Raw genomic sequence first — 14,790 nt, 5'->3', positions numbered from 1 at the left:
CAGGCCAATGGATACTCCACCACAGACATCAGAAGAGCTGCAAGGCCAAGAACAAGCCATGAGAGTCAAGACAAAGATCCACCCAGAGGAAAGGTGTTCTTACCATACATCAAGGGAACTACTGACCGCATAGGGAAGCTGATGAAGAAGCACAACCTACAAACTATCTACAGACCCACGAAGAAAATCCAACAAATGCTACGGTCAGCGAAGGACAAGAGGGATCCTCTCTCTTCTGCAGGAGTCTACCGGATACCATGCAGCTGTGGACAAGTCTACATAGGGACCACCAAACGCAGCGCCCAAACAAGAGTCAAAGAACATGAAAGGCACTGCAGACTAATTCAACCAGAGAAATCAGCCATAGCAGAGCATTTGATGAACCAGCCTGGACACAGAATACTATTTGAGAACACAAAAATGCTGGACCATTCTAACAACTATCATGTCAGACTACACAAAGAAGCCATTGAAATCCACAAGCATGTGGACAACTTCAACAGAAAGGAAGAAACCATGAAAATGAACAAAATCTGGCTACCAGTATTACAAAACTCCAAAATCAAAACAGTAGATGGGAACCAACACAATGAGGACTTGACTGAACAAAGGATGCCCCCAGGCAAGGGACAAAACATTTCCAGTGCCAATTAGGGTGATTAACTGAAACATTAATGCTGGCTCCCAGTGACAAAGAACTCTTGCCACACCTTGGACTCTACACAGATATATATTCTTTCCTTTCCTGACTTAGTTTATCCATACCTCACAACCTCTGAGGATGCCTGCCATAGATGTGGGCGAAACGTCAGGAGAGAATGCTTCTGGAACATGGCCACACAGCCCGAAAGACATACAACAACCCTGTGATTCTGGCCATGAAAGCCTTCGACAACACATTAATTTATTTTCTTATGCAAAGTTTTGCTGTTTATAAACATTTTTGGCTTTCACCCCTTTCGGATTCAACTTTCGTTTTCTTATATGTATCTTACATTTAAGGACTTTTGCATGGTTTTGTAATACTTCGTGTGTTTAGAGACAGACTACATTTTAAGGCCACAGCAGTTTGAAACAAGAAAGATAAATATTGTAACTCTTACTCAGAACCCGATTTTTCCCCCTAGGGGAAATCTTTTCAACACAACATTGATGTTGACCACTAGAATAAAGAGTTTGTAATCCCATTTGTAATGACAAGGAGAAATTGATAGAGCTTACTGCAATAGTGATGTGTATATGAAACCGTTGGGAGAGGTCATCCGGAGTTTTGGAGTACGATGCCACCTATATGCAGATGACACCCAACTCTACCATTCCTTTCCACCTAAAGCCAAGGAAGCTGCCCTGACCCTAAACCAGCATCTGTCATCAGTAATGGACTGGATGAAAGCAAACAAATTGAAACTTAATCCAGACAAGACAGAGGTACTCCTGGTCAGTCGGAAGGTAGATCAGGGAATAGGGATTCAGCTTGTGCTAGATGGGCGACACTCCCCCTGAACACACAGATCCGCAGTTTGGGGGTCCTCCTGGACTTAGTGTTGAACCTGGAGGCCCAGGTATCTGAAGTGGCCAGGAGAGATTTTGCACAATTAAAACTTGTGTGTCAACTGCATCCGTTACTTGAGATACATCCCGTCTAAGGCATGGTGGTACATGCCTTAGTTACATTCCATATGGATTACTGTAAGGTGCACTACGTGGGGCTGCCTCTGAAGAGTGCTCTGAAACTTCAGCCTGTCCAAAGAGCTGCATCCAAGTTATGAACTGGGGCTGGTTACAGGGAGTGGACATCACCCTGTTGAAGCAACTCCAATGGCTGCCAGTCTATTTCTGAGCACAGATGCAGTCAGCCAAATAGCATGGACCTAAAACATCTGGGGCTTTAAAGGTCATAACCAGCACTTTTAATTGTGCTCAGAAATAGAGCACAGTAATCCAGACGGGATGTAACTAAGGCATGTACAAACCTGCCCAGACCTTGAGATCTTCAGGAGAGGCCATTCTCTCAGCATCACATCCATCTCATGCTCGGTTGGTGGGAACAAGAGAGCGGGCCTTTTCGGTGACTGCCACTGAACTCTGAAACTCCCTCCCCAGGGAAGTCAGAACCCCCCCCCCCCCCCCCCCCCCCCCGTCCTTCCGGCGTCAGGCTAAAGCCTTTTTATTCAGACTGGTTTTTAAAGATGGTTTTTAAGACCTAGTCAGGGGGTGCTGTGGTTTTTAACTTTGAATACGTTTTGATGGATTTTAACTGTGAATTTTTAGTGCTGTTCGTGTTTAATTCTGTTTTAATGTCTGCATATTTGTATACTTTAAATTGTATACTAATGCTTTTATGTCAAGGCGCTCTGAGTCCCCTTCAGGAGAGATAAAGCAGCGTATAAGTAAATATGATGTTGATGATGATGATGATAAATGTCTTCAAGTCACATCGAAAGCCACTATAAGATCCAGCAGATTCAACAGGGATACATTCCCCTCGTCAAATTCCTAATCTAGCCAATCAATTTTAAAACAAAAAAAGGGTAAATGAAAAAGGAAAGGAGAAACAAGAAGAAGCAAAATAAGTAAAGAGGATGGTAATGTTCCCCTGGGAAGGAAGGGAATGAGTGAAGAGTAGAGGCTGTCCAGAGTTTAGGAATGTTTGACCATTGCATCATGCTCAGATTTTTGTTTTGTTTTTGTTTTTTTTGGGGGGGGGGATGTGCCTCAAATGGTTTTCTTTTGAACTGAAAACTAGATTCGAAGCAATGGGATTGTGTTTTCACACTCAGATCTCACTTCCGGCGTACACTGAGATTCTTGGGCAAGTTACTCATATTTCAGTCATACCAGTTTGCCAAAGTAATAAAATTTGCAGCCATTTTGCAATGTTCACCATAGCTCCTATTTTATGGCTATGACTAAATTGTTTTCTTAAATTCTTCAAATCCCAAATATAACCATTTGTTCAATGGTAAACTGTAGCCACGAACCTGGATTCTTATGCATAGAACTGTACATCTCTCAGTTAATCAACTATTTAATTGCATCTAAATTTTTAGTTGCATCCACATGCAGATGGCATGTATCAAGAGCCTCAATCACTGGGAAGGGAAAACATTAGCAAGAGTGGACAGAATAAGGGCATTAAAATGTTTATAATACCAAAATTGTTATATTTATTCCAAACATTACCAAACACAATAGAGATGAAGGTGCTAAAGACATGGGACAAAAGAATAAGAATATTAGCAGTTGGGAGGGAAAAGGCCCAGAATAAGGGACAAATGGTTAAATGCAAAAGGCTGGGGGATTCCTAGTTTAGAAGTCTATCATGATGCGTTTCAAATCCAAAGATTGTTGGAAATACAATATACTTAAAAATGGCAAATATGGAGAAGATAAGAAATAATATTTAAAGAAAAGAAATAATATTTAGGGAATGGAATAAGAGAGAGGAAACAGAATTTTAGGAACCCTTTAAAGGAACAATAAAAGAGTGGGGGGGGAAGACAGAAGTTAAGCCCAGGCAATGAGAATAAGGTGGCAACTATATGGCAAATTAATTGTAATAATGATGAAATTATATGCAGAACATTGAAATTAATTGAAAGTAGAGGGGAAAGGTTACTGGAGGACCTGTATATAGTAGATGGAAACCCTGTAGAACAAAAAGAAATTCAGAAATGGATAGAATCAGGGAATTGGATTCAAAGCTGAGCTATAAGACAGGAAATTTTTAGATGGAGGGAAAAAAATTAGAGAACAAGATAGTCCATTTGAGAAGATGATTAGGAAATGTTTGATAGGGGAGAAGAAGGTGGCAGGAGATCTGTAGGAACAAATCACAACGGCAAAAGAAGAAATAATAGAGGACATTTTCCAAACATGGAAAATGGACATGGAAATTGAGAGGGAAGACATCTAAAGGGAAATAAGTAATAGTGAAAGAAAAGTACAATGTATGAAGGGAAGCAAGAAGGACATTTTTACAAAAATGGTACAGAACTCCTGCACAACTTTCATGTTTTTTAACCAGGGATAAAGGACAGGTGTTGGCATGGTTGTGAACAAAGAGGGTGTTTAATCACATGATATGGGAATGCAATCGAGTGCAATCATACTGGAGAATAACTAAATGAGAAAGTTAATAGAAATGTACTACATGCAAGGATAATAGGAGTGAATAATATACAAAAAGAAAATTGGTTGACAAATAATAGCGTGTGCACAAATTGTTTTAGTGAGGCTGGAAAGATAAAATAAAATGGACTCTGACGAATTAGTAATAAGCAAATGGCTTGATAATAAGCAAATGGCTTGAACTGCATCTCAAAAATGTAACAAAGATTATTACATTTACATTCATGGAATAAGTTTTTTTTTATGACTTGAGAAACTGCAAGTCGCTTCTAGTGAGAGAATTGGCCATCTGCAAGGACATTGCCCAGGGGATACCCAGATGTTTTTCGATGTTTTACCATCCTTGTGGGAGGCCTCTCTCATGTCCCCGCATGGAACTGGAGCTGACAGAGGGAGCTCATCCACGCTTTCCCCAGGTTGGCTTCAAACCGGCAACCTTCAGGTCAGCAACACAACCTTCAAGTCAGCAGTCCTGCCGGCACAAAGCTTTAACCCATTGCACCACCGGGGGCTCCTATGTTATAAGTGATTATTATGTATAATATTCAGTTTTTGAGATAAAACCATCTCCACCAGGGACAATGAATGTGTATCCAATCATAAAATGAACTCCCAATTTCCATCATCCCTCACCGGCTATCTAGCCAGGGAAAATGAGTGTTGCTATACAACATAATCTGTAAAGTTACACATTTCTCATCCCTGTTTTGCATTATGTACACAGCCTGTAAATAACTAGTAAACACAGCCTGATATGGCATTTCTTTCTTTTAAAAAGAGGTACAATGGAGAAGTCCCTTGGTTCATCTCAGAATCAGCACCGTAGTTACAAACCTTCTGGGAAATAGCATGTCTGTTTTCCACAAGTTATGTCCCAAGCTCTAATGTAGCAGTCATGTGTTGTACTTTCACTTGTTTTAAACACTTTTTTCAGCAACCCTTTAATTGTTCCCCAAACTTCATTTTCATAATGTAACATCTAGAAACTAATCATGAATTAAATGGCCTCAAAATCTGATTCCCCCCCCCCCCCCCACTAGACTGGTCACACTCTAAGAAACCCACCGATCCCATCACACATTCTAACAAGACTCGCACCCTAGTTCAATATCCAACAGCATTCAGCTCCATGTCTAGCCCCAGAAGCACATGAAATGCTTTCCTCTATCCCAACTGCCACTGCCCTGGCCTTGGAGGGAGAAAACAGCAGACACTGTTCTATCGGGCCTAGGCTCAGATGAAAGGCCCTGGCTGCACCCCAGCTGTCACTGTCCTGGTCTTAGAGGGAGGTGAAAAGTCAGTATCTTCTAGACCCCTTTCCTTTTGTGTCATGTCTTATGTTGTAAGCCTGGCTACTTGGAATATATGTTTTGTTGCTCTTTTACTTGTAAAGCACCATGTACATTGATGACACAAACAACAACAACAACAACAACAACAACAACTGGCATTATGTACTATCACAAAATAGCAGAGAAAGTCACAAAGAACAGGAATGTAGTCTGACTGTCTCCTTTCTTCAGATTAGAGAAGTTTCTGGAACGTGGACAGACAAGTTCAAGAACTTCCCAGAGGGGGCTTGTAGGTCAATAGCTCAGGACTGGAGTATTCCTTTAAGTTGAAAACTCAACCCCAAGGTACCTTTGCTCAGCACAGTACAATCTGAGTTGCTGTTAGTAACTAGAGTTAAGGACCAAAACAGATAAAAAATACAGTGGGCAGTTTAAACTACTGATTGCACTTATGCAGTCTTGTTTTATATTATGACCTTGTAACACCATTATGCTCCTTCTGAGATCCAGATGATCATTACGAGACCCAGACGCAGATGTATGCAATTGCAAATTTTGGGAACATTTGTCTGTAAAAGTGAAAGGTTTGATTCTTGTAATTGTTTGCTGTCATTGTAAAGGATTGTTATGTTTCTAAAAATTGCAACCATTATAAATTAGCTAGGCCAGGGGTTTGGCACATGCTCCTTCCCAACCCCACATAACTAACAAGTAAAAAAAAATTAAGAAGCAGAAATGATACTCTGGTCAATTTATATTGCTACCTTTGTGAAGGAGGCCAGCTTTTACTGGTTTCTATCCAGAGGTATTTTTATAATCAATAATTATGATGATGAGGATAACAACTTTATTTTTGTACCCCGCCTCCATCTCCCCGAAGGGACTCGGGGCGGCTTACATGGGGACGAGCCCAATCAACATAGTTAAAATATAAAATATGAACATACTAAGTACATACATAGTACATAGTAAGTGCATAAACAATAACATAAAAAATAGAAAAACAGAAACGTTATAACAAAAATAATCAACCATCAAACCAACCAATAAAGTTGAAGTAACTTTATTATTCCTAGGCATGGGCGGGCGGGCGGGCTGGTGCAAATCAATTTTAAAGGTAAGGCTGACGGATAAAGTGCATAATCAAAATCTTTCCTTTTTTCTGCTGGGAAAAAGGCTAATTCAAAGATTGGGGAGGTATTAAATTTTTTTACAGCTCAAGATACATATAAAATTAAACAGACAACTTGAGACTAGAGAGGGGAAAGAACAGAAGAAAATCCTGATGTCACTTTACAGCCAGCACGCCAGCACAGAGACAGAACGGATCCATCACAACAAAATAGATGATAAGCATTGCAGGATGAGAAACTATTGAAGAATTTATAGCTAGAGACAGCAGAATCTCAGGAGTAAGGCAAACTGGTAGTGGGATGTACAAAGCATTTCCCATTTGCCTGCCTCGTGCTATCATTCCAAATCTCACAACAGTATTGTTCTTTCAGCTATAGGTTTTCTAGGCCCAGCCTCAGGTCCAAGCCTTAGATAAGCTTTACAAAACAGTACACATGAGAGGGTGGGGGGGGGGGGGGTACATTATTCCTGCTTCTTGCATAGCAAGTCCTGAGAAAACCTGTCCAATAATGCTTCACTCTGATGATGACTTGGGGTCCTGATTGAAGATGCTGAGTATAAGACTTAGCGTATGCTACTAAGGTTTGCCCTTGAAAGATGCGGAATTAGATTCACTCTTATACATAGACTGAAGAAACAAAACTGCAGAGATGTAGAAAACAAGCACAGGGGGACACTAAAAACAGAAGAAAGCCATGGCAAAATCAAATGACTGTTTTTGTTAGTTGCAATGCCCAGCATGTTTTGTAAAAAGATGTAAATCTTTCAGCAACAGCAGGCTATAAAAGAACCTGTTCTTATAGAAGTGCCTGAGAACATACTTAACTGCAATATCTCTTCTGGTAGCTACAGCACAGTTTAGAATCTATTGGCACCAGATATTGTCCGATTTTGGAAGGTGAAGGCAAAGAGTCAGCCCTGGTTAGCACTTGAAAGGAAGATTGCCAATGAATATCAGATGTTGTGGATTATTGTTCAGAGGCAGGAACTGGCAAAACAACTGAGTATTTCTTGCTTAGTAAAACATTGAAAGATTCATAGGTTTCCCATGAGTCAACAGGTAACTTGAAGACACGCATACACATCTCATCTTTCTCCCAGCACAGGACTCAGGGTGGCTTACAATGTAAGTTAAAGCAAAGTACAGCTAAAACAATACATCATTAAAAGAAACAATCATACAAAATAGAAAATTTGCAAGTTTAAAACATATTTAATACATAGTCAATACAATAAATGCTTCTCACTAAGTATGAAGCAAGATACTGGTAGCACTGACTGTGATCCTAGTTCTAGTGTAAATAAGATTTAGTTGCAAGCATCATATTTTCAAAACTGGTCTTGATCGTACTATAATACTATGAACTTTCTTAACAGAAACTCAATCCAAGTTTCAAAGAAGTTAGCAAAAATGTAGAAGGCAGTCTGAGTTTCATATAAATCTTGTGCATCCTCATATACCATACATGCCTAGAATATTGTGCCAAAAAATCGTCAACTATGCAACATTTACTTCTTTTAGGAATAGTTTATTCTGCTCCCACCAAACACTGGAATTTACAGCATGGTTTCTGAAGTGTGCAATATATTTCACATGTCCTCTCAGCATTCCTTATAATAAAGCTGAAAGGCAGGTTTGCTTATCTCTGTGTGGCAGATGGGGGCAGGGGAGAAATAAAGCTGACAATAAGAATTTTCCACTAAAATGTCCAGTGAGCCAAAACAGAGAGATTTAGACAAAGGGATCCTGGTTGTCGGTTCACTGATGGGGCTGTGGGATGGCAGTGAATAGCTGTGTAATGCAAGCATTCTCACACATCACTAGATGCAACAGATGATATGTTCGGTTGATTAAAAACCTTAATTTATTTAAACTAAGTAACTGAAGAAGTGTCCTCATTTAAATCAGGCAAAAGTTTCATGTGGTCTTAATTGCTTACAAAATGAGAAGGAGGTAGTCATCATAGTGGCCAAGTATGATTGTCTTAAGTGTAGGTTCTTAGCAGTAGATCTATAGGCAACTGTAGAGACCTATTCTTGATCTGCATGTTCGCAATGAGGAGATCAATTTCCAGATGGAAGGTGGTCCCGACCAAAGTTGGCTTGACGTGCCTCCCACTTGAAACGTTTCTCCCTTTTTCTCTCCATTCGTGCCTCTTCAAATTACACAGCACTGTTCGTAACAGCTGACCTCCAGTTAGAACGCTTGAGAGCCAGGGCTTCCCAGTTCTTGGTGCCACAGTTTTTAAGATTAGCTTTAAGCCCATCTTGAAATCTCTTTTCCTGTCCACCAACATTCTGTTTTCCATTCTTGAGTTGAGAGTAGAGCAACCACTTGGAGAGCTGCTAATCGGGCACTCGAACAATGTGGCCAGTCCAGCGGAGGAGCATCACTGCAATGCTGATCGTCTTTACTTCTTCTAGTACACTGACATTTGTCCGCCTGCTTTCCCAAGAGATATGCAGGATTTTTCAAAGGCAATGCTGATGGAATTGTTCCAGAAGTTGAGTGTAATGTCTGTAAACAGTCCACATTTTGCTGGAATATCACGGGGTTGGGAGGACAATAGCTTTATAAACAAGCAACTTCGTATCCCTACAAATATCCCGATCCTCAAACACTCTGTTTCATTCAAATATAATTCCCTCAGTAAACCTATCTTTACACCTTCTGCTGTCAAGAATTCAATGACTGCACGTTGCTTAAGTCGCATTGACCAACCGTCTTTGCACTTTAACAACACAACCGTTCAATGTTAAGGCTTCCCGCCAAATGGAACTGTAGAGGAGTGTCTACTGAACAAGTCAGTACCTGCCGCTTACCAGTACTGCCATCTGTTGAGGAGTTACGAAGGTGGAGGCATTACTTTTCATTCAACCCTCGTATCTTTGCAATATTGCTTTTCAAGAATACTGGCCAAAACTATATACAGTATGCCAAATACATAGATCTCTCTGAGTTGTTGTTGCTTTACAATTATGTTCAATGCAAAATGCATCACTTCAGAGCCACCTGCATACTGCATTAACATATTCCTTGAGCTATTAGCCATAACACTAAGATCACATTCTTGGACTATTGCTGGCCAACTGAAATCCTATCAGTTTACATATGAAGTTAGGACTATGAAAAATTTAACACTTGATTAAAATGAGTATCAGTTGACATTTTAAAGGCATTATCCCAGCTGGATGTGGTACTGTTTGCAATTATTAATTGTTCTAATCACTCTTGATAATTTTGTGTCACCAACCAAGTTACTATTCACTGCAAGACCAGACTACATTGTGATCCCCGTAACCATAGGACTGGTATCTTGTGTTTTCATTTATCCATATCCAACAAAATATGTCCTTTCTAGAAATCTTCGAAGGATCCTTCTACACAGCTGTATAAAATCCAGATTATTTGTCAGATAATCCAGTTCAAAGCAGATAATGTGGATTATCTGCCTTGATTTTCTGGATTGTATCGCAATGAAGAGGGGGCCTAAGTCTTCAAGTGCAATTCTATAGTATCATTGGTCTAGAAATCCTTCATTTCAAGATGGTTCACTACTATTTGTGATTGAGCATATTCAAGAAAAGTCCAGGAATGTATCTACCATAGATGTATCACTAAACATATTAATATGGTTCTCATAGTTTTTTGGAGACAGAAAAGACTGTGCCAGAAAAGTTGTTCTATTACAGAATAATTTTACTGAAGTTAGCGCTTTCCTGATAATAAATTCTAGTATTACAAGTTAACACTGTAATGAAATGAATACATAGGATGACACCAGGTTATTCTAAAAGAAGAACTCCAAAATTACCTGTGAACTTGGACAATTACGTTCAATACCCTATTACTGTGTTTGAAAGTATAAGATGATGCATACCATGGAAAAAGAAATTTCACATATATACTGATCAGCCTTTCATCAGCAGTGATTGATGAAGAAAGGGATCTTGTGATCACAGCAGATAGCTGAATAAAAGGTTTAACTTTGTGGCTGGAAGTGCGAACCAGCGATGAGAAAATTCTAGATTGGGATCACTAAACAAAAGCCCTAAAACAACTGCAAACATCATAATACCTTTATACACAATAATGACATAACCAACTTTGAATAAAAGCACCACTCTGGTTACTCCACCTCAAGAAAGTGGGGATTTAATAGTTAAAAGATGGAAAGGGTGGAGAAAGAACTTGGAAAATGAGTGCTTGTTTGCTCTCAAGGCAAAATTACCATGTTTAGGGATATTTAGTTTTAAAAGATAAATGGGACCAACAGAGAAGATCTGTACAGAATACACAGGGGAAATAAGCATAATATTTTCTCCTTTTTATAGTAGTAGACACCAGAGACATTCCATGAAGTTAAATGATGAGAGATTACATCACACAGTGTACTGCTAAACAAGGGAATTTGCTGCCACAAGATGCAACAATGACTGCCAGCTTAGACAGCTTTCAAAAAGATTAGACAAAGTCACAGAGGATAAGGCTATCAATGGCTATTAGACTTGATGGACATATATGCACTGTCTTCAGGATCAGAAGCTGTATGCCTCTGAATTTCATTTCCTAGGAAAAGGCAAAAGGACTGATGACCTGATGACCTGTTTGTTGGTTTACCAGAGGCAACCGGCTGGCCACTGAGGGAAACAGAACTCCGTGCCATGCTTTTTTAACATCAGTAAAACCAGCAGTGTTTTTTCATGGCTGTGAAACTCAAGATTAGCAGCACACTGACATATTTGAAAGCACGTCATGCTGAAGAGTGGGCAAGCTTGTTTTCTGCTGATCTGCAGACAGAGCAATGGTCTCAAATTGCAGGGGGGGAACTATTTCACCTAAACATTAGGAAGAACTTCCAGTTAGTAAGAGCTGTTTGGCAGTGGAATATACTGCCTCAGCGTAATGGAGTCTCCTTCTCTGGAGGTTTTTAAGCAGAGGTTGGGTGGCGATCTGCCAGGAGTATTCCTGCATGGCAGGGGGTTGGACTAGATGGCCTTGTGGTTTCTTCCAGTGCTATGATTCTACTTACTGTAGCCCTCTACAAAAAAATCAGGAGAAGAGGCAGTGATGATTTACACTAGAAATGGAGGGGATTAAAATCAATGGACTTTAAACTCAACCTATAGAGGTTAAGTGATGATTTAAAACAAGATAACCTTCCAGCTATGCTGATTAGAAAAAACTATAAAACTATTATCTTATGATTTTTTTAGTTGCAATTGCATGCTTCTGGGGTGGGTGCAAGTTATAACAGAGTACAGGAAGTCAAGCCTTTCCCAAACAAGGAGGAAACTATCATATTCTGGAATATATGCTACTACATTTTGCTATGGCTTCCTTACAAGAATTGCATACAAAGGAATCCAGAACATTTAAAAATATTGACAAAGCTATGAAAGGAAAATTGTTGATGTTGACTGGCCACTGAATAAAGATTAGAGATACTTTGTTTTGGAGAATATATATCCACACTATGCTAATTATACACCTATACCCCCGTGGACTAAAGCCTCGTGACTTGAAGGTTGGGTTGCTGACCTGAAGGCTGCCAGGTTCGAATCCCACCCGGGGAGAGTGCAGATGAGCTCCTTCTATCAACTCCAGCTCCATGCGGGGACATGAGAGAAGCCTCCCACAAGGATGGTAAAAACATCAAAAACATCCGGGCGTCCCCTGGGCAACGTCCTTGCAGACGGCCAATTCTCTCACACCAGAAGCAACTCAGGTTGCTCCTGACACGAAAAAAAAACCCTATACCCTCCTACTACCAATGTATGCACATGCCTTCAAGTTACCTGTTCAGTTATGTCAACCTCATGAATTTCATATGGTTTTATTAGAAAAGGAATACTGAACAGTAGTTTTGTCAGTTCCTTCCTCTAAAATATAACCTACTATTAATACCATTTCAAATAATAAAGCTTTGAAGCAAAAAAAACTTCCATGCAGAATATGGAATATTGGAGGAGCCATAAAGGAACATTATTTTGACCCTACTATCCACACCCACACAAAAATTCCACACACATTAAGATAGAGTTCATTTACCAATACAGCTCTCTCCTACCCTCCCTCCTTCCAGCAGTCACAAATGTGGTGGGTGGGTGCTTCCACCAAGATGGACATTTAAGGAGGAAAACTTCAAACCATGCTCCTGCCTCAAAGGCCTACAAAGGTCCAGTAGATTACATAGTTTCTGCATATCATAAAATAATACACCTTGTCTCATGATGGTTCAGTCTATTTAAAGCTTTAATGAATGTGAACCCCAAAGAGAAGTTATATTTATCCTTCGAAACTAGGGATTTTTTACTCTGAATCTCACAGAGCAAAACCAAATGTTTGTAATTATATAATCTGTATAGGTCAACCTGTAGCATTTCACAGGGGCCCACAACAAGAATGGAAAATGTAATTAATTCATTAGTCTCAAGTATGCTGAAGGTCATTTTCAGGTTTGAAATCACTGGAGTATTGACAAAATGAGTTATGAAAACTGTTATCTATACATGTTGTCTACAATATACACATATTACCAAACTTTTATATATTTACACACACACACACACACACACACACATAAACATGAAACATTAAAAAAAAATTATGTCTCGGTTAAAACAAGATTTTTTCTAGTGTACAAAAAAGGTCAAATGTAGAAAGAAAATCTGATTTCCACCCATGAGGAGATGTGAATAGGCAGTCTGCAGTCATTTTAAAGTTTGGAGAAACAACAAAAACACATTACAAAATAGCCTCCAAGAGCCCTTAAGAATGGAGCATAAGGTGATAGCCTCCTAGGCCTGGGGTAGGCATCTGTAGTTCTTGAGACTTCTGGAAATAGCCTACCCCAGTTCCTGCACATCAGTGGTTCTCAACCTGTGGGTCCCCAAGTGTTTTGCCCTACAACTCCCAGAAATTCCAGCCAATTTACCAGCTGTTAGGATTTCTGGGAGTTGAAGGTCAAAACATCTGGGGACCCACAGGTTGAGAACCATTGCTATACATAAATGGCAAGAAGTGTCCAATTCATGTTTCTTCCTCACTCCTTTTTAACATACAAGAAAAAGACAAGCACCTACTTTAAGTTTTACATCTAAACATATGTTCCCATTACACCTGAACTTGGAACTGTGGTTTCTTTCAAACTAGGGTGGACAACTACATCCCACTCAGATGTTTCTGGCCTACAGCTATCGTCAGCACAATCACTGGTGAAGAACTGTGAAAGCTGAAGTAAACACCTAGAAGAGTGTTTCTCAAACTGTGCTCCTCCTGATGTTTCAGACTTCAGCTCTCACAATTCCTAACAGCTGGTAAGCCGGCTGGTATTTCTGGGAGCTGAAATCCAAAACACCTGAAGGAGCACAGTTTGAGAAACACTAATCTAGAAGAACATCACTGATCTGCTGCTGCTGCTCAATCACATAGTCGTTTCCGACTCTTTGTGACCTCATGGACCAGTCCACGCCAGAGCTCCCTGTCGGCCATCACCGCCCGCAGTTCCTTCAAGTTCAAGCCAGTCACTTCAAGGATACCGTCCATCCATCTTGCCCTTGGTCGGCCTCTCTTCCTTTTTCCTTCCATTTCCCCCAGCATCATGATCTTTTCAAAGCTTTCCTGTCTTCTCATGATGTGCCCAAAATACTTCATCTTTGCCTCTAGTATCCTTCCCTCCATTGAGCAGTCGGGCATTATTTCCTGGAATATGGACTAGTTGGATCTTCTTGCGGTCCAAGGCACTCTCAGGATTTTCCTCCAGCACCAAAGTTCAAAAGCATCTATCTTCCTTCGCTCAGCCTTCCTTATGGTCCAGCTCTCGCAACCATAGGTTACTATGGAGAATACCATTGCTTTCACTATGCGGACCTTCGTTGCCAGTGTGACGTCTCTGCTCTTCACTATTTTATCAAGGTTGGCCTTTGCTCTCCTCCCAAGAAGTAAACGACTTCTGATTTCCTGGCTGCAGTCTGCATCTGCAGTGATATTCGTGCCTAGAAATATAAATTCTGTCACTGCCTCCATGTTTTCTCCCTCTATTTTCCAGTTATCAATCAGTCTGGTTGCCATAATCTTGGTTTTCTTGATGTTTAACTGCAACCCAGCTTTTGCACTTTCTTCTTTCACCCTGGTGATAAGGCTCCTCAGCTCCTCCTCACTTTCGGCCATCAGAGTGGTATCATCTGCATACCTAAGGTTGTTAGTTTCTTCCAGCAATTTTAACTCCGG

At 40.2% G+C, this 14,790-nt stretch overlaps 1 protein-coding gene across 1 annotated transcript in view; it reads right to left on the bottom strand.

Annotated features, from left to right (window-relative positions):
• The window catches only part of ptpn12 (protein tyrosine phosphatase non-receptor type 12), a 79,754-nt gene that overhangs the window by 55,580 nt on the left and 9,384 nt on the right, over positions 1-14,790 (bottom strand). The window lies entirely within an intron of this gene.

The sequence above is a fragment of the Anolis carolinensis genome, chromosome 5 (assembly GCF_035594765.1).
Source record: "Anolis carolinensis isolate JA03-04 chromosome 5, rAnoCar3.1.pri, whole genome shotgun sequence".
Taxonomy (NCBI): domain Eukaryota; kingdom Metazoa; phylum Chordata; class Lepidosauria; order Squamata; family Dactyloidae; genus Anolis; species Anolis carolinensis.
Note: the sequence above shows the minus strand (reverse complement) of the source record. Positions and strands in the feature narration are given on the sequence as shown.